This window comes from Tachypleus tridentatus, chromosome 7, assembly GCF_004210375.1.
Source record: "Tachypleus tridentatus isolate NWPU-2018 chromosome 7, ASM421037v1, whole genome shotgun sequence".
Classification (NCBI taxonomy): Eukaryota; Metazoa; Arthropoda; class Merostomata; order Xiphosura; family Limulidae; genus Tachypleus; species Tachypleus tridentatus.
Window position 1 is genome coordinate 132,793,138 of NC_134831.1, and position 15,342 is coordinate 132,808,479.

General features: G+C 35.6%; 1 protein-coding gene across 6 annotated transcripts in view; it reads right to left on the minus strand.

The window, feature by feature from the left end:
- The window catches only part of LOC143256630 (transcriptional coactivator YAP1-like), a 57,292-nt gene that overhangs the window by 19,215 nt on the left and 22,735 nt on the right, over positions 1-15,342 (minus strand). The window lies entirely within an intron of this gene.

The following is a 15,342-nucleotide window of genomic DNA, read 5'->3' on the forward strand; positions in this document are numbered from 1 at the left end:
ATAACACTTCTTTTTTACTGTCTTATATACAACCTACTGACCTTTATTATTTTTTAAGGAGAGAGCCCACCCATGGGTAAAAGGTTACCAGTGAACTGACAAGTTCCTGCAGCTTTAAACCTCTTCAACCTCTCCCTTCCCCTCAAAAAAAAACAAAACAACTGATACAATATTAACCTAACTTTGAAAGCTAATAATATTGTTTGTATTTACCAGATGCTTTACACTGTGCTAAAACTATGATATTATTACTCCCCTGATATGATAGAAATTTTCTTCTACCGCATTTAAAAAGAATTCCTGCATATGATACTGCTACAGTCCAATAAATAGAGTCCATTAAACGTTCTGTGGCCAGACTCATGCTAATAGAACACATACATAGTGAAATACGTCTTCCAAGTAGGTTTTGTATAAACATTAAAATCAACGATGTGAGATATTTGGGATAAACAAACCAGATGTTGGAGTTACTATATACTGGAGTAAAAAAAAAAAAAAAAAAAAATAGCCAGTCAGAATTTCCAAAACAACTCTTACATATACTACACGTCTGTATATTATTTATTTAATTTCACAACGTGATGTTCCACACTTATGTTTAATTGTTGTTCGACTTTGCACAGGCGGCTGGCAGTTGTAACTCGAACCACTTTTCACTTACTGGTACAGGGTCGTACGGGTTCATTCCACGCGCACCACACTTAGCTGAAAGCCAGCGTTCCTCTGATGATTATGAAAATGAGACCTATCAGCTAGCAAATTTCTCACTGCTCTGCTACAACCAAAACGTCAACCGGATAACATTGAAAGTGTTATAATACCATATCTTCCCCATTACAACATTAGTTCCTAAGAATACTACTGTACTCGATTAACCTGTATTCAAATAAATTAACACACACGCAACCCGTTTCTCTTTAAAAAAACAACAACAACAAACAGAAATAAACAAAATTTCAGGAACTGCCGTCGTTCTCTCTTGTCATGTATGTAATACGAGAGTAAGACACCAGGTGACAAGTTTTCTGCTCTAAAGCACTGGATAAAATGTCATGGCATTTCCTTCAAGGGCCACTTACTTCTCGGAGTTAACACGGCAAACTTCTTATTTCCACGGTTTGAAATCGTTGTTTTATTTTCTCACTTTACACTATATTTTAACTGTCTTTAAACAAGATAAAACATTATTAATTTTATTGTCTAGATTTTCAGCCTCAACATAGCGGCTGATTGAATAACTTTAAGTACAAACTTTTAGATCGTATCTCAGTCCTCTCTTGATCGATATGAGGTCTAATAAAAGTTTTAGACTTAGGAGGTCACATCTTTTCGACTGATGCATATGACCCGCTCCAGATTTCATAGATTAATTTACTCTAATCCTACCTCAAATAATTTTAATTTTAGGGTAGGCTGGTATAGATCCCGATGAGTATAATAAAACATTGAATCGGGTATACTTGCTCCCCACGCTCGGTATAACTGAAGCTCAAAAACGTTTATAGTTAATAAAATGGAAAAACAGGTCTGGTAGATTAATATACTCTAACCCTATGTAAAAAGTATGTCAACTGCCGCGGCTATTGAGGATTCCATCTTGTTTTTCTTAATCTTTTTCTAGTACTGTGCATCATATCAACAGTTGAATGTCTATCATACCATGCCAACATTTTCCAATTCATCAGAAACGTAGGTTGGTTCCATGGTAGAGCTCTGCTTTTAGGGTTTGGTTTGTTTTGAATTTCGCGCAAAGTTACACGAGGACTATCTGCGCTAGCCGTTCCTAATTTAGCACCGTAAGACTAAAGGGGAAGGTAGCTAGTGATCACCACCCACCGTCAACTCTTGGGCTACTCTTTTACCAAAAAATAGTGGAATTGACCGTCTCTTATAACATCCCCATGGCTGAAAGGATGAGCATGTTTGGTATGGCGGGGATTCGAACACGCGACCCTCGGATTACTGCTTTTAAGGTATGAAACAAAAAAAGTCCGAAAATTTAAGATGTAGGTAAACATGGCCAGGTGGTTAGAGCGTTCAACTCGTAATCGCGGGTTCGAATCCCCATCAAACAAAACATGCTAGCTCTTTCAGCCGTGGGGCGTTATAACGTGACGATCAAACCCAATATTCGTTGGTAAAAGAGTAGCCAAAGAGTTGGTGGTAGGTAGTGATCACTAGCTACCTTCCCTTTAATCTCACGATGCTAAATTAGGAACGACTAGCACAGATAGCCCTCGAGTAGCTTTGCGCAAAATTCACAAACATAAAAAAAAAATACTTTTAAGTTGTGGGTGCGTTATATGAGTCATCGTCAATCTCTTTTGCGTGGAGGGTGGGTAGTGGGATACTGCCAACTGACTGTCTTCCATCTTGTCAGTAGCCCAAGATTTAGGGGCGGCAACAAATAGTTTTGCCAAAAATACAAATACCTCTTAATCAGAAAATTTCTTATTCGAAAAGGTCTCTTAAACGTAATAATACAAAATGTTAAATTCAGTAATTAATCTACAAATCGTAGGTGCCTAAATCGGTAAGGTTAATCTAGTGATTTCGGCGAGGTGCGGTTAAAAAGCGTTGTTCGAATGTAGTCGCATTTCGTGTAAAAACGTCAAACATTAAAGTCCCAGAGTTATTAATTGTAGTGTATACAACATTTTACTCACACTATCGAAGTAAGCAGATGTAGACTCCAAAATTCTACTACAACGTAATGCCAAATACAGGTTTGATTTTTTTTAAATCTCTACCAATAAACTTTTGTAATTTTTCTGTAAAACATATATATCCTTGAAATTTATATGCAAAAACGGCTCGTTTGGGTTGAGAAAATATTTTACATAGAAGAGCGAACAACGTTTCGACCTTCTTCGGTCATCGTCAGGTTATATAAATTTCTAAACAAGTGGGTTTCTCGACATCACTGATATATATCCTTGCTTTATATAAATACCGAAAAAAAAACTATTCTAATTACCAAAAACATTAAACAAACAGTAATTTTACTTTTCAATTTCACTCGTTTTTTTTCTTCTCTTATTTCTAAATGTCGCGAACTTTCATGAAGCAGTGCCAAAAAAAAAAAAAAAGAGGCTTAGGTTTTTACTGCATTTACGTTAAGTTATTAAAACAGCGAAATGCAGTTTTTTTTTAAGGATAACCTGCCTTTCTCGCCGAAATTTCCGCTTGGTTAATTTTAGCTGTTAAACATGCTAAATGAGCTTTGTAAGCATTTTAAGAACTCGCAGAGATGAAGTTTTAACTGGGCTGTTTACAAAAAAATCTTGCTAGTATACATTTTGTAGGTCTTCGAGCACTGCCTGTCCTTCAGTGTTCTATTTTGTATTGAGTCCTGTCATAGTGACTTTATTAGTCATAAAATGTTTGGGTTAAACCATTGGTTGCGTTTTATATAATTAAATTTGCCCCCAACCGTTTTTTTATTTTTAAAGTTTACTATAATATCGTGGGAGAATCAACATTGCTACGAAGTTGCCCAGCATTAAGTATCTAGACTTAAACGCTAAAAACGGGTTTCGATACCCATGATGGGCACAACACAAACGGCCCATCGTGTAGCTTTGGAGTTGACAACGGATAAGCAAATTCGAATCTCTAGTGTTACAGAAACTATGATGACAAAGGTCAGTAATTCAAACAAACAGGAAATCATGTCATGTTTTCGTTGCAGGGAAAAGCAGACCAGCGCTGAACAAGACGAAATTCAAAGTTACATATTAAAATTCTCTGACAGTTTCAACCTAAAATAAGCGATTCCGTGAAGAAATATAACAATAATTTTAATAATAAAAAAAAAAAGAGTATCGGTCAAAACCAGTTCACGTTGAGTATCGTTTGGTGAATATTTTTTCTTCATTAAATCACAATCATCAGTTGATGAAAAACGTAACTGGAGAGAGTGGGGGAAAAAAATAGTTTGTAAACATAAACAATGTTACGCATGGTTGGTGTCAATGAGACCTTGTTAAAGTGGCAAGGATGACTGGTTTCACCGGATGCATATGACAGCATACACAATTGTATCTTTTATTCTTTCTCTTTGTAATTATAATTATTACACGTACAAACAGCAGTGCTTGCCAAGTGAAAAGCAATGCCAGTTAAACAACCACACTCTATTCCCACATGTTCGGACCACTACTTCAATCTAACAATATGTATGTGTGCTATAAGAAATTAACTCTAGTTCATCAGTACTCAGTAAATGAAAATTAGCACCTTATTTGAAATTGACACAAAACTGGTTAAATTACGACTTTTCTTTTTGTTTTTACATCTCATTTTTAATCTTTTAATATTGAAATATTTTTACGAACATTACGAAACCCTCTTTCATCTGATAGAACGCAAAATATTAGCATCGTCTGTTGACAAATAGGCAAGTTACACTTTATTTAATGTTATGGTATTATGTGTTTCAAAAATAAATCAATAGAAAACTAGAACAAATGAAGAGATATCAACACAGCTAGGAAGCAAAAACGAAAAGTAAAGCAATTAGTTTATAGAAGTGATTTATGCAATTAGAAATTAGTCTTAACTAGGACAAAGATAGCCCTCTCTAATTTAGAAGTGTAAGATTAGAGGGAAGAGAACTAGTTCACTACCCACCATAAACTCTTGGGCTACTCTTTTACCGATGAATAGTGCGATTGACCAACACACTGTAACGCCCCCACTGCTGAAAAGGCGAGCATGTTTGGTCTGATGGAGATTCGAACCCACGAACCTCAAATTGCGAGTCAAGCGCCCTAATTACCTGGCCATGCCGGACACTTAACATTTAATCTCAATAGTTAATTTTTGTTACTGAACAAAATTTTAAGTATACCAAAGTCATGGAACTAAATCGACGTAAAGGATATCATGTAATGAGAACTTTATATGTTTTCTTTTGAGCACTGTGTATCAAAATTAAAATCGAGTGTACTGTCAAAGACATTACACGTTACACGAAGTATACCATTAACTCAAGTTGTATAAATGTTAAACTCAGAATAGCTAGTAACTGTACGGACCTACTGACAACTCCCTTATTCTACATACTCCAAAGTGGCTTGGCTACTTTTCTTATAAACTTTCATTAGATTAGTTATATCCTTGCCGACATTACGCTACAATATATTTTCTCCACTTGGCAGTTTGATAAAGAATTTTTCTCAGAACAATACCTTGTTCCATGTGAAAGTACAACCGAGCTTAAGACATTTATATGAAATCAGATTGTGTGTAAGACAACTTGCATATAACAAACAATAAGACTAAAATTGATGCTAAGAAAAATAATTTTGTTGTTGTTTTTAAATTAACGCATGCATGTAACTCTGTAAAAGATTACAGAACCAGATCAGAAAAAATCTTTCTAGGCAATAATTTAAATTTCTCATGTCACCATGTACTGGGCGGCTGGCATTATTATTATTAACGGTATGTTCTGCTGAAGGCCCGACATGGCCAGGTGGTTAAGGCACTCGACTCGCAATCAGAGTGTCGCGGGTTTTAATCCCTGTTATACCAATTATGCTCGCCCTTTCAGCCAAGGGGGCGTTATAACGTAACGGTCAATCTCACTATTCGTTTGTAAAAGAGTATCCCAAGAGTTGGCGGTGGATGGTGATGATTAGATGCCTTCCCTCTAGTTTTACATTGCTAAATTAGAAACGGGTAGCGCAGATAGCCCTCGAGTAGCTTTGCGCGAAATTCAAAACAAACCAAATGTTCTACTGAAACAACTGAAATATTCATCACTTACTCCAATGTTGATGTATACCGTTTTGAATGCATTACAAAGATGATAAAATTTATTTATTACACGGAACAAGTTGTATAGTTATCCCTTATTATTTGGTTTCTTATACAAAACCAATATATCTTATTTTAAGAATTTGTCTATTCTTCACTTACTAAGCAAAAAATGTAAAGCATATTTCTCGTCATCGTGAAGGGACCTGTTGGTACATCTCAGATATCCTCTATGCAAAATTGTAACTATTAAAAAGCAGCCCTTGCCTGTTATATATCTGCGAAACGTGCTCAAATTTAGCGCCCCCATAACATACAAAAGCAATTCATTCTATACGTTAACCGTTCTATTTGAAAAATAAAATTCTCTTAGCTGGAGATGGCTTTTACCTTGCCTAAAGCTATATTTATGTCCCATAGTCCTATAATTCTCGCTGTTACGTATGAAAAATATCGATTTATCAACATCATCAATTCTTTTTACAATCTTGAAACCTTCAGTTAGATATCCTCTTAACTTTTAAATGCTGACCATAAACCTAATTCAAGATACAATTAGATATCCTCTAACTTTTAAACGCTAATCATAAACCTAATTCAAGATACATAATCACATATTATCTATCCACACACACTATTATTTTTAATTAATTTCTCTCACATGGTAATTCAGTTCCTTTCATATTTTGACATCCTTATGATTTGAAGGTATCTGTGAGAAATACTGTAAGAATGTCATAACAACAGTGGTAAATAACAATGTGTATAGGTTCTGAACATAACAACACTTACAACAAAAACAATCTTTTACTAACGAACTCAGAGTTCATAGTGTGTGTTTGTTTGTTTGTTTTTGGAATTTCGCACATAGTTACCATAGAGCTATCTTAGCTAGCCCTCCCGCCCCTTATTCTGAAGTGACAGACTAGGGGATAAGCAGATAGTCAACACACCCTACCTCCAACTCTTGATCTTATGCTTTTACCAAGGTGGGATTGACAATAACATTATAATGCTCCAACGGCAGGAAGGGCCAGCATGTCCGGCAATAGAATTCGAATTCATGACCTGCAGATCGTGCGTCGAGCGCGCTAACAACCAAGCCACGTTCAGATAAAGTTAATCACAGGAGAAAGAAAAAACGTATTTAGCTTTCAGAATTGTCTTCTGTGATAAAATTCACATTCTAAATATATATGGGGTTATAAACAAATGATTAGCCACTTACTGTACTGCACAAAAGTGTTACAATAAAGTAAAACATTACATTTCAAACTACTTTCATAGAACAATAGATGTAAATCACAGGTAAAACATCAATATTCTATTAATCTTCATATTTAGTACAACATAAACTCGGTAGAAGTGTTTGTGTTCAGTAAACAGTTAATATTTTGTGTTCCACTTTTGCTTAGTTAACCACAGACAGTCTCTCAAACATTATTGCAACATATTTAATCAAAGTGCCCTTTCGGGTTTTACTCCAAATGTATGTAATGTACTCCTATAAAATTTCTTTGGATGTAACTTTTGATTCGTCAAGTTTTTGATCTATCAAATCCCAAATCTACTCAATCGGGTTAAGATCAGGGATCTTTGGGGGCCATTATATCATTTGAATGACTCTAGCAGCTTCTTTCTAAGGAACGTAATTTATGCATAGGTTGGGTGTGGGTTTGAGGTTATCATCTTCTTGTCGGTACAATCCTTTACCAATAATACAAACTGATGAATCAGTCTGGTAGTACATGTGCTGGTCCATTATGCCATCTATTTTGCAAATATCTCCGGTCCCATAAGAAAAAACAAACACCCACAAATCCTCACAGTGCCTCCTCGATGTTCCACGACAGGTTCTATGCATTTTGCATCTTTCACCTTTCTATCGCCAGACTTACAACCTACGATTTGAACCAGGTACACCAAACATAAACTCTTCTGTCCGTAACACTCTTTTACAATCAACAGTTCCGTTTTGTACTCTTTAGCAACTTTCAGTTTTCTGCCAGTTTCTGGGGATTGAAGTGAATTTTTTAAATCTGCTACACGACCAAATATTCCATTCTCATTGAGTCTTCTTGATACTGTAGATCTGGACACGTTTCTATCATTTGGTACATGCTTGTTTATCTTATAGATTAGACCAGTAACAGTCTTCCTTTTGTCCCGAAGGCTTCAAAAACAAAGATATTTAACATTAGTAACATTGAGTTTGGGTGTTTTGCCTCTTCCTTTCCTATGTTCAAATTCACTTGTCTCGGTCTCACAATCTAGGTGTACTTGACAGAGTTTGGGGAGCATTTCAAACATGCAGCAATTTGTTGAAGAGTTTGTTTGTTTTGAATTTCGCACAAAGCTACACGAGGGCTATCTGTGCTAGCCGTCCCTAATTTAGCAGTGTAAGACTAGAGGGAAGGCAGCTAGTCATCACCACCCACCACCAACTCTTGGGCTACTCTTTTACCAACGAATAGTGGGTTTGACCGTCATATTATAACGCCCCCACGGCTGAAAGGGCGAGCATGTTTGGTGCGACCGGGACTCAAACCCGCGACCTTCGGATTACGAGTCGAACGCCTTAACACACTTGGCCATGCCGGGCCACTTGTTGAAGAAACCAACCAACATCACGTAAAGCTTTTACGTTAAACTCACTGCTCTATTGACAATTCTCTACGTTTTTTTGGCAATGACATGACAACAAACTAAATATATAGTGTTAAACACTGTTTTTATCGACCTTTATTCGTGGGGCGCTATTACATCGATTTCTTCTTGCATTTGCTGGTATCATACGCTAGCTTCTTTCCAAGTAAATAAGATACTCCATGGAATACCATGACAATTTGTTCACGCTCTAAATTTGATCAGTAGGTACATTCAAGCAGAACCCTTATGACGTGCCCTTGGTACAAGAATATGGGAATTCTAAGGAAGATAACTATTCTCACCCTGGCTCATTCAATTGTCAACAGGGACCAGTAAAGCATTACACTATGTTGAAATTTACATTCTATAATGGCATGAAAGAATTAGTCCCACGAAATGGAAAGAATGACAGAATATTCTCTTGCCCTAACACTTTTGCACAGTACTGTATATTTCTTCAAGTATGGACATTCATCGGTAATTTAGTTTAAGACGAGTAAAAATGAAATTACTTAATTTCAAGATTATTCTGATGACGTACACCTATCGCGACATGAAACTAGTGATATATTACACATTCTGTAAACTTGGTACTTCTGTCCGTAAATGAATTGTGTGTAGGCATCAGAAATGTTTATCTTGGATTATCAAAAGAAATCCAAGTGTGTATCAGATTAAAATACTGACTACCCTATTGTAATAATATAATAGTCCTTGTCTTGTATCTCGAAGGTAAATAAAATAAAAGGTAAGTCAACACAAGTCGCAAATGAAAAATCGAAAGTCTTACGTCATATTAACGTCACTTTCTTACATTTTTTTTTCTAAAGTACAGAGTACATGATAAGCAATTTCAAGTATTAAAAACAAGACTATTCAGGATACATAGAAAGCCTATATTAAAGAACAACAGGTAGTTTGCTTTAAAGCAAACAAGTAAAACTTGATCTGGCTTGCTGTGCGATATTTTTTCACGCACGGCACGACTCCAAAGTCGAGCTTTCACATCCGGGTGTACTTGGGTGACATGAATATAAAAGAAGTGATCATATAAAAAGGGTTAGAGCCTTAACAAGATTATTTTAACACCACGTGCGAGCATATGTAAAGAAGTACGATAAGAACGCGACCGAACGAACAAAATCGAATATCGTGAAATTAACCTCTCGCGGTAAGCAAGTATCTACAAAATAAACAATTTGTTTGGAATTAAGCACAAAGCTACACAATGGGCTACCTGTGTTTTGTCCACCACGAGTATCGAAACCCGCTTTCTAGCGGTGTGAGCCCACAAACGTACCAGTGTGCCTCTGGGAGACCAAAATCAAACAAAATCGTTTGGTTCGGTTTGAATTTCGCGCAAAGCTACACGAAAGATATCTGCGCTAACCGTCCCTATTTTAGCAGTCAAAGACCAGAGCGAAGCAAAATAGTTCTCACCACCCACTGCGAACTCTTGGGCTACTATTTTACTAACGAATAGTGGGATTGACTGTAACATTATAACTCTCCCACGACTGAAAGGACAAGCATATTTGGTGGAAAGGGGAATTGAGCCAGCAACCATCTGATTGCGATAGACGCGCCCTAACGACCTGGCCGGCTATGCCTCAAACAAAATGATGAACCTTATTTGTCATTAATATAGTATTCGCTATATTTCAAAATTTATTGGTGACATAAATACTCGTATGTTGATACGTAATAATGCATACATTGAAAACTTTGTGCTAGCTTCGCGAGCGCACAATTTGTTCGTCTATATTTTCTTATTAATAATAAAGATAAATCATTAATTTTAAAATGTTTGCACATAAATACACAAGTACTTGTGTATGGCATTACATGCAAATGAAATTTACAAAATTAGATACTATTAATGCTGTGACTGTTACTTAACTTTTCCTATTTATATCGAAGCAATATCAAGCTTGAAGGTTCTTAAGCCTACAATAAACTATTGTTCTGAAAAGCCAAGCCATAAAAAGTAGGGAAATGTGCGAGCTTGTGGACACTTGTTCGCCCTCTTTCTTTTTTTTTTTTTATCTTCTTTCTATTCAACTTGGAGCCTATCGAATATAAAGCCTTCTGGTAGCACAGCGGTACGTCTACGGATTTACAATGCTAGAAACCGTTTTTCGAACCCCTGTGGTGGCCAGAGCACAGATAGCTCTTTGTGCAGCTTAGTGCTCAACTAGAAACAAACGAACTGAATATAAATACATCTGATGAACTGGTGTATCCATACTTTTGTGGGAGTACTATCTCTGAAACCTAAGTGAATTTTATAATATACCACCATCTTGGAGCATGGTGTTACTTTCTTTTTCTTAATTATATATTTTTTTCGTAATCTGGTGATGCAGTAATTTATTATCCATAATAGGTGTGGAAGTACTGTATAATTTAACGGTCTTGGTTTGGTTTGTTTTTGAATTTCGCACAAAGCTACTCGAGGGCTATCTGTGCTAGCCGTCCCTAATTTAGTAGTGTAAGACTAGAGGGAAGGCAGCTAGTCATGACCACATACTGCCAACTCTTGGGCTATTATTTTACCCAAGAACAGTGGGATTGACCGTAACATTATAACGCCCCCACGGCTGAAATGGCGAACATTTTTGATATGACAGGGTTTTTAACTGTCTTATTTTTGTTCCCCCACACAGTCTAAAATACAGTGAATGTATTGATTGCACTTTTTTGAGTAGAATGTTTCGCATTAAAAACAAATATACATTAACTGAATTATGAGCGGTGTCATTAATCAAAAGCAATTCAAAAGTTAAAATGTCTTTCATTTTCAAAATATAAATAGAATCAGGCGTCTTACTTCATCTTACCAAAATATGGAAGCAAATATCTTCAAATATTCTCAAACTAAATAACAACCTTTCTGTTTTGGTTCATCACATGGTACACTGTAAACAAATTGTGTGATAAGTATCACGTCGAACCCAATAATAAAGTACTGATATCACTGAACAACAATTTTTAAGGACAGAATCTCTACTTAGCTAACGAAAACACTGCACAATTTTTTTTGAAAAGTTTTGCTGATTGTGACAGGTACCTGGTGGGTATGCACAAATATAGTTTTGGTTTTGCTTCATCACTTAGGAACTCTGAGAAATAGACAGTTAACTGTTTACCGGCAATAACGTATTTAATTGCGTTTATGTTTCTAATACGCTATTACGTTCAACATAATTAAAAGTGTTTTGCTCCTGATTTTCGTTTGTATTCAATGTCCGGTGCATCACGTTGCAGTGTCCAACAGTAGTCAGCAAGCATTGACGGATTCCAGTTGCCCTGACATCATTTTTCCATTGTAGCAATGTCCTGGTGAAACTGAAGATTTCGATGAAACGGTACGTGATGGGCAAACTTGGATGTGATTTTCGTGATCAGCAGCACGTGTTGTGCAGTGTATTCTAAGTTTTGTTAACCAAGCAACTGTTTTTTTCTACAGTGTCAACTTTATGGTTTCTTGAGTTCGATTTGAACACTTTGCTATCTATATACACACACACATAGATCACATTTAATATAACTAAAAGTCATGCTTTTCTCGAGATGGATGTGATACAAAAGTGCCTTGTAGTTTGAAAAAATAAATACGAAACCTGAAAGTACTTTTGATTCTTTTATTGGGTGTGATAGTTTGTTTACCGATATATTTTATGGTTAAACGTGTGTGTCACTGGTGTTTACTAACGTTATACGAAGAAGATATATAGGTTTAAAAGAGTTGTGCAGAACGCAGTATGTAATACAGATAGAACGACCAGATTTTCAATTCATAAAACTGGAACACTGAAATTTTAAGACCTTACAACTGCGACTCTTTTCTTTTTTTCCTTTTTTTAGGGATATGATAAATAACTAATTGTGTAAATAATAAATATCATCACATTAGTGCTAATATAGATACCAGTCTGACGAATGAATTTTTTGAACAACTTCTCGTTGGCCAGGAGTTTCTTGTACACTCTCGATTAACTGTCATTCATGTTCACATGTACTGAATGCTGCAGACTTGAAAATTATATATCACGTGCTTAGTGACGCATACAATAGTGACATAATATCGTTTGCCGCAGCCTGCTTTGCGGTAATATTCAGAGGTAAGAACCAACGGAGTAATTCCGGACTATCCGATAACTTCCTTATTCAATTTAAAAAAAAAGTGTTTCTTCACGGTTGTCTGATGGTCAGTCAAAGCGTTTAATACGAGTATAAAATTGTTACACATTGCACACTATTGCCAATAGCTCTACAGGATAGTAAACAATTAAATATGCAAGAATTATTGGGATCTTATATGAGATAGAACATTAAAGCCCTTAGTGTTCTTAACAAACGAGGCCAATTCATCTCATTACCTGACCAAGAATGGACTGAACACTGAATTTCTACATTTAAAATTGAATATGATCAAAAATCAATTTTACACATTCTGCTGTATGCTTGACCAGTATATATCCAATACAATAAAACGTACCAGGTGTGCAAGAGGGATGCACACTCTTAAGACAAGCAACCAAACTTGTGGAGGTAACCATCAAGATACTTCATGAGAATATGTGATATATCGAGAACAAATTTAATATAAGGAAACTCAATTCAGTGGTAATAGAAATGTTCGAACCTACAAATGAGTAGTTGAACAAATACCAAGCAGCATTTGTAAGTACAAATGGAACAGATTTTAACCAATATTAAGTGTGAAGAACTAGTCCATATTTAGTTGGACTGACCAATCTGTGTAGCACGGGTTCATCAAGGAAAAATGTGCACCCAAACAGCGCGAGCCCATGGAGACAATGCAGAACCCCAAGTGGTTTAGAGAAATATGAATAAAATAATAGATCGCATGGGCTAAACTTTGATAAAATTAAAAGACTAAAACAAGGAGGAGAAATACTGAAAAAATTGTTGCTTTTTTCTATTTAAACTGACTTGAAGTTCTGCTACTTTCACAGTCTTTATACTGTGGTATTTTTAGATTGTCCCAGTTTACACAGAGTAGACTGCAGGAACTCCAAAAATAAAAAATAAGAGTATTTGACAGATACTGTATCACAGAATAATGTTGTATTTCTCTACCTATGGCTGACAGATACTGTATCACAGAATAATGTTGTATTTCTCTACTTATGGTTGACAGATACTGTATTACAGAATAATGTTGTATTTCTCTACTTATGGTTGACAGATACTGTATTACAGAATAATGTTGTATTTCTCTACTTATGGCTGACAGATACTGTATTACAGAATAATGTTGTATTTCTCTACCTATGGCTGACAGGTACTGTATTACAGAATAATGTTGTATTTCTCTACCTATGGCTCACAGATACTGTATTACAGAATAATGTTGTATTTCTCTACCTATGGCTCACAGATACTGTATTACAGAATAATGTTGTATTTCTCTACCAATGGCTGACAGATACTGTATTACAGAATAATGTTGTATTTCTCTACCTATGGCTCACAGATACTGTATTACAGAATAATGTTGTATTTCTCTACCTCTAGCTGACAGGTACTGTATTACAGAATAATGTTGTATTTCTCTACCTATGGCTGACAGATCCTGTATTACAGAATAATGTTGTATTTCTCTACCAATGGCGGAGTTTTAATCAAAAGGTGTAAATGATGATAATCTTTAAGTTACAAAACAAAAGAACTTTCAAACATTTAGAAAAGTGCTTGTAGTTAGATGGGGAGGCAGAATTTTATTACTGCTCTCTCTCACCAGTATATCTCCAGAATTTCAGTTGTGTTATGCACAGTATGTCTGTTTGGTGAATCTTTATCCTTAACAATGAAGCAAGGTCTCTGAGAATGCTCATAAAAATCTCATGTGGGGCTAAATTCTGGCAAACAATGAAAAACATTACACTGCATATATTGTTCTCTCACTCTGCAGGTATTCTCACTATCCAAGTTACTGAGAGCCACTCTGGTGTCAAACAGACATAGACAAGTGCATGGTTTACCCCTAGAAAAGGCCACTACTTCTACTTATAGTATAGTTTGTTTTACAGTGATCTCTTCTCAATGAAAAACATGCAAAAATCTGGGCAATCTAGATAACTCTACAAGTAACCAAAATGAAAGTACTCTATTAGTTAGGTACTATGATCAATATTCTGTATTTAAAATATACTTGCAATATTGAAAATTTGAAAAAGTATCTAGCAGCTAAAGGGGTAAATAATGCATGATATACCCATGTATCACAGTATCATAAACTTTAAAACATAAGAGTTTCACTCCATACAATAATCAGTAGTACATGAGAAATAATATCTGTTAATGAATGTGGAAGCATGCTAGATTATTTGCCCATGATTGTTTCAATATGTACACAGCCTAGATTTCAATGTTATCTATATTTTTGAAACCTAATTAACTGAGAAGACACATTTTAGATGCACAGAATTCAATATTTACAGAAAAGATAAAGATATCAACAAATACATCCTAGAGTTAGTCATGCTCATTATGGCTAATATTAAATCTAACATAGTGATACCATTAGCTCTAGCATTAATAAATAATTGCTACTGACACATGTAATTAATACAAATAAAGTCACCATAGCCAACCTTTAAGCATCACTATGAGTTTCACCAGAGTACTAAATATTTACAGATGTGATAAATTATAAAATCAAAATTTAATAATCATGGAAAACATAAATTGCAAACATTTAGCTTTATGATGTGCAAAATCTGTTTTGGAATTTTGCACAAAGCTACTCGAGGGCTATCTGTGCTAGCTGTCCCTAATTTAGCAGTGTAAGACTAGAGGGAAGGCAGCTAGTCATCACCACCCACTGCCAACTCTTGGGCTACTCTTTTACCAACGAATAGTGGGATTGACCGTCACATTATAACGCCCCCATGGCTG